This window comes from Solanum stenotomum, chromosome 5, assembly GCF_019186545.1.
Source record: "Solanum stenotomum isolate F172 chromosome 5, ASM1918654v1, whole genome shotgun sequence".
NCBI classification, from domain to species: Eukaryota; Viridiplantae; Streptophyta; class Magnoliopsida; order Solanales; family Solanaceae; genus Solanum; species Solanum stenotomum.
This window is the reverse complement of record NC_064286.1, coordinates 46,488,145-46,494,610: the sequence shown is the minus strand read 5'-3', so window position 1 is coordinate 46,494,610 and position 6,466 is coordinate 46,488,145. Positions and strand designations below refer to the sequence as shown.

At 36.8% G+C, this 6,466-nt stretch overlaps 1 protein-coding gene and 1 pseudogene across 1 annotated transcript in view; one reads left to right on the top strand and one right to left on the bottom strand.

Annotated features, from left to right (window-relative positions):
• LOC125864492 (probable LRR receptor-like serine/threonine-protein kinase At1g06840) overlaps positions 1 to 6,466 on the top strand; it is a 96,775-nt gene that overhangs the window by 34,276 nt on the left and 56,033 nt on the right. The gene's annotated exons all lie outside the window — the stretch shown is intronic.
• LOC125864512 (kinetochore protein SPC24 homolog) lies at positions 2,147 to 3,156 on the bottom strand (annotated as a pseudogene).

Here is a 6,466-nt window from a genome sequence, read left to right as displayed (position 1 = left end):
CGCAGTCAAAATTTCCATCAGAGGTCATTTCGATAGAAAGTGGGTCCCACTTCCAATAGCCATTTTAAGTCAAAACCCACAAAAGGGCTCGGAAAGATATCGAAAACCTCCAGACACAAAAGAAGGGTCAATCTAGACCAAACTCGACATTCCGGAGCTAACCACGCTGACGGAATTCTCATCCGAGCGCGTTTACTCAGAATGTTGACCAAAGTCAAACTTAGGCTTAAACTTAAAGTTAAAACGCCTAATCACACCGACTCACACTGAAAACCTCGGGAGTCATGTCGACCATGCTACTAGCCTAAAATGACCCTTCCAGAGCTGATGGAATCGTCAGAATTGGATTCCGATGTCATCTTCTTGAATTTTTTATCGAAAATGATCGTTCAAGGTTCATAAGCTCCAAAACACAAACTCGCACCAAGACCAAACGAACGACCAGGTGACCGAACTGTCAGTCCCAGCAAGTCATAAATGACTTGGGGTCGCTACAGGAACGCTCTAAACGACAAAAAGAAGGCAAGACACAGAAATGACCTGGAGGGTCATTACAATTCCATACGTCAAACTCAAACCAATGCTCATTCGGGGGTAGAACAAAAACATATATCATGAACATATATATTATTAGCACAACCATGATGCAATAATCATCGGTCCAACACTGAGTTTGAAGTAAATTTTCCTCCTTGATCACCCAATGTTAAGAGAATTTTGGGAACGGTTAGATCCATGCAAGAACAAATTCAAATTGACATGTGTTCTCCTATCTGTCTCACACTGTGTTGAACACAATATTGTTATACAGGCAAGGTTGAAATTTCTCCAAAGCCATCATAGCCATATATGCCATCAGTAACACTCGTCTCACATTGTCTATCAGAAGGAAAATTAGTCTTGTGTTGATGATTTCCAACATCCTGGATTAGTCAAAATAAATAAGCTGGTTGCTCCTAAAAGATGCTTCCCGGTAAGCGAAACAAAAAAAACTGCTGTGATATCTTTGAAAAAGTTGTCTCAAATCAGGCAATCAATTTGACTCAATGACCACAAATCAAAATTCTAAATACTTATGTCATCCTTTCCCGGGGTGGCCAACTAGCCTTTTAGGCTGTAACCCTTTTGATCCCTCAAAACATTGAGGCTGCAACTCCTTCCTAAAGTATTTGCAGCTATCAGAGGCTGAGCCAAAGCTCCCTTCACAACCAACTAGTTTTAATTTTNTATCTTTGAAAAAGTTGTCTCAAATCAGGCAATCAATTTGACTCAATGACCACAAATCAAAATTCTAAATACTTATGTCATCCTTTCCCGGGGTGGCCAACTAGCCTTTTAGGCTATAACCCTTTTGATCCCTCAAAACATTGAGGCTGCAACTCCTTCCTAAAGTATTTGCAGCTATCAGAGGCTGAGCCAAAGCTCCCTTCACAACCAACTAGTTTTAATTTTCATACTGTTGGGAAAAAGCGGACAAGCACAAAAATATATATGGTAAAAGTAATGGAAATAAAATGGGAAAATAATGACACCAAGAATTTTACGTGGAAACCCTTCTAAATAAGGGGAAAACCACGGGCCAAGAGGAGCAACTGATATCACTATAGTAAGGAATTTTACACTATATAGTCACGAATACAATACTCAAAGTGACTACTACACACTCAAAAGGAATAACACTCTTTTGATTTCCACCTTACTAAAATATTGCTCACACTCTATTTTTCTTCACAGACTACTTTTCTTGTATAGTCTATGGAATACCTTACTTTGCTCTCAAAATGGTGTTTTCTCTCTAATTTGGTGTGTTTTGAAGTGAGCAAAATGGCTCTCTATTTATAGGAGAAATCTACTCCTAATGATGTCACCAATGACATATAAAAAATACCAAAGTTTCAAACTTTGCAACTATGTAATTATCTTGGTAAGATTTAGTTGGTATGAAGTTGTACCAACTTAAGACTTTAACCAAAATGGGGCTTGGAACCCCACACATACTTGGTTGATATAGTAAAAAAAATTATGACCGTGGTGTCCAGGCTTAGCTTTCGCACACCTCGACTAATTCCTCGGAATACTTGTCACTCCCACCAGCAAAAGGTACCAGGTAACTGTCCACCAAGGCTACGACAGATGAGAAGAATCACCTAGTGTTTTTTTCTCCGCTGGGATTTGACCCTGAGACCTCATGGCTCTCAACCACTTCATTGACCACTAGGCCACACCCTTGGGTACGGTTGATATAGTACTAATTACTAGAAAGATCCAGCTGACCTAACTTGTTCATTTGATTCGACAATTTTACTTCATCTATTTTTTTAGTCATTGCTTCTTTATACGACCAGGTCAGGATCATATCATGTCTTAAAGTAAAGAATAACCATTGTTGATCTGTATTACAGGTCATCTTTTTTTTTGTTGAACATATGAGAGATATGATTAGATTAAATCTGATCAGCCAAGGTAATGAGGTACTCCAAAATCCAAGTGATAACTAAGCCTCCTCCCTGAGCAATGGTACTTCTTACAAATTAATCATCTTCCAGATGCTGTTACAAGTGTCAAAGGCAGTCAGCTTTGATGAATGAAACTCAAAATTTTCAACTACCTTCTCATCTCTCTCCACACTATGGCCTAATATTTTTGATTGATCATCCTAGTCCAGGATGATACTTGTAACAGGGGCATACAATGATAGCTTCATCTCTGCTCGAAGCCGATCTTGCTCAAATTTCTTGAGCAATTGCCTTTGCTCCTCAATAGAGGCTCTTTGACGATGTAAATTTGATCTCAACAGTTATAACATTAAGTTCTTCTCTCTAGATCTCCTGATCGAACTCTTTCTGCAACTTATCTTTTCAGCAGCTTCAGGTTGTGCTTCTGTTGTTCTCTGCTATAACTCTGAAGGGCGCGGTACTCAGAGTGGCACTGTGATTGAATTAGATTGCTCTATATACACAGTTTCAAGAAGCTGACATCTTTATCATCTTCCAAGAACTGAACAATATCGTTACTGAAGGAGATCAGCTTCTCCACATCCATGTTACTGGACCCATCCACCATTGTATGTTGAGAGAAATGAGTCTGTATTACAGTTCTACTTAAACGGCAGTATAGCCAAATAAAAGGCTCTTCATCTGCAATATGGTATCACTGATTTGGTTCTCCATTTCCAAGCATCCATCATTGTATCTTGAATGAACAAGAATAACCTCCTCCATTGAATGAAGGAATGATCTCTGATGATAGAGTTTATGTTCTTTTTAAGTAAACAGTGGCAAAATTGTAGAATGTTATGGAGTGTTACACGCTAAATCTTCTTCCGTAAATCATCAAAACACAGACTTGAAAGAATCTATATTTAATTACAGTCTCTTACTCCTTATGGGAGTTTACTAATGAAAAGACACAAACGTTTGTATGATCCACGCCTTGCTTGTGAAAATGAGAAATGTGTCCGTTTTCAATCAACTGCTAGCATAACCTTATTCCTGACAAGAATTTGGTGCATACTGTAATGAATAATTGTTATCCAACACAAGGTGATGATGGCTCAATTCAATTGCCTTTTGAAATTGTAATATTTCAGCATATATATGTAAAATTAGGAAGAAACCCTCATTCACTCTAACCAGAAGGGCATTTGAAAATATTCAAGCAAGTAATTGTACTATTTCACCAAGCTTTAACAATTTCAGCATCAGCTGATTTGAATTATTATGGCCAAATAACGGAGACCAAGAAATGCACAGGTCAGAATGTGAGTTAACGGAAAATGTTCTTGTTATTTGGATCATTGGGTCAATGAGCTGCCTTATTTAGGTGGGCAAATGAAAGTCAAAAATCATCATGAACCATAATTTCTGCAAGAAATGATAAGAGAACCATAATCCAGCCAAGCCGCAACTATACTAGTAATACTTAATCCATAAATCAAAGGTACAGCAATTGAGATTGGTCTGTCTGTCAAACCAACCATCGAACCTCCCCCACCCACCCAACCCCCCAAAGGAAAGAAAACCCACAAAGAAGCAAGGAAGAGATATACAGGACTAGAGTAAAACCAATTAGGTGAATTTACTTTAGAACCCAAGGCAGATCAAACTCAATACCATAACATAGAATCTCCCCTTACATCCTGATGTGGGAGGTAGGAGAATTAAGCACTATACTTGTCATATGCAGTGTTGTCAAAGGCATGCTAAAGCCCTGAAGCGAGGCAAAAAAACATGTTGAGCACTTCACCTCACTTTATGGGTACTTCAGTGTTGTTATCAAGGCTCCAAGACATACTTTTCCATGCCAATGAGTGCAACCCTTAACATGTGACACTAAAACAATTGATATTTCACTTAGTCATAATTTTTTAAAATTTCTTTGTTCATATATTTATTACTCATGCTTATGATTATTAATCTTGGACTACACATACATATTTGTGGGTTTTCACCATTTGCGCATTTTTTCCATTAAAGTTCACACTTTATTTGCGTTTAAAACCCCAAAGGACCTTAGAGCTTTTTTGCACTTTTCGCTTTTGATAACACTGGTCATATGATAACAATTGAATTATAGAAATACATAGCTTATCCTCTTCGCCTCTATGCCACGTTTTTTGCACCATGTGCTGACCTCAATTTCGTATTCTGTCTCTTTTCTTTTCTTTTTAGATGAAGTAATTGATTCCATTCATGGAATCTAGAAGATGCAAGGTAGTTTTCTTTTCTGTTTTTTGATAATTAATTGTCATGAATCTGGAAAATCCAATCAATCTCTCGGATGCTGCTTTCAACAACAGTTTCATATTCTTTCACAACTCACAACAAACTAAAGCTTTTCCTACTGAAGCTATCTACCTCACAGTTAACATCATTGAAGAAAAATATCACTGGTATGCATTATCACGCCTCCATCTACAAACTCATTAATAAAAGTCAAAGCACCAGAGAATGGCTAGGCAATAAAGGTCTTAACAACAGCTTGAATATGCTTTTTTTTCATTATGTAGAAAAAATAACTGGGAACAACAGCTTGTATATTTTCCGGGACTACATACAACAGCATACAAAGCTAGCTTACTCGTCTATCTAGGCAGAGAAAATCATCTATAGCAGATGTGACTAAGGGCAAGCTAATATTCTACAAGCAGAAGAAATACATTACACCTCCCCTAGCACAAGACAGAGAATAACTAGACGCACAGCTGAAGACTTTTTAGAATACCGATATGCACAACTAACAGAGCTTCATGACAATTTTGTACCTGAGAACTTTATACTTCAGACTTGAACTTGGAGAGGTTGGCTTCTTGAATCATCTCAGACTACATAAAATTGGAAGTGGGGATATCCCAAAAATGAGAGGAGATGGATGGATGGAAGTAAAATTGGAATATTTTTAATAGCAATAAAGGCACTGATGGTGCTGTTGAAGCAAGATTGATTAAGAAGAAACATTTTTACAAAGGTGGACTAATTGTTGAAGGAATTGAGTTTCGTCCCAAATAGATTGAATACAAGTTATGAGAGGTGGATATGGGATTTGAAATTTTACAAGTTTTGAACTAGAACTCTTTGAATTCTTATTCGGATTACCAATTCATATACATCGAATATCCTTTAAAACTTTAATATATATTCCTTAATAATTGGGATGTCCTCTTTCTACCTGAGGTTACCTTCTGGCCAATTTTGTGGCCTGTGTATTTTGGCTTTTAACTTTTAGATGGTAAAAAAAGATGAAGACAAATTCCTTCTTTCGCTATTTATTATGTTGAATTTCCTTCTCTATTTAATCTATGTTAGTTTCTATGCTTCTAGGTTTATACTAGAAGAGTTTGATGAATCTTGGGGGGATGGAGAAATATTTTTTGGCTCTTAACTTATCATTTGGATGTTCTTGTTCCCATGTTTAAAAGTACCTCTCGGGTATAAAAAAGTGAAATTAACGCCCACAGATTTATGTTCTTTGGATTATAATTCATCATTTTTATCTTGACAATACTATATGTCTGTATTTTTAATAATTTTTTGTGCGGAAAATAGTTAAGCCATATTTTCCTCAATGTAGTCGAATATTCGAGAAATAATAATGTGTGATATTGGGTGATAGACTCGAGTACTAGGGATATTTGTGCCAACAAAATTAATTTTGTGTCTTACACCTAAGTTTATGATGACGAAGAATTTGTTTATATTTGGTGATTCAAGAACTACTTTTTCCCCTCCCTAGGAGCTCCTATATTTTTGCTCCTTTGGTGAATCGAACTTACAACCTTCGGGTTGAAACTAAGGGATGTTTACCATCCGAGCAACTCCCTCTCATCTCAAGTTCTAGGAAAAGGAAAAAATATTCTTAAGAGGAAAAAACATTGACATTAACTGAGATGGTACATATTCATAATATCTAAATCAATTTACTTTTTTAAGGAACTAATACAATAGTTGCACGAAGGTTTTACTTGAGA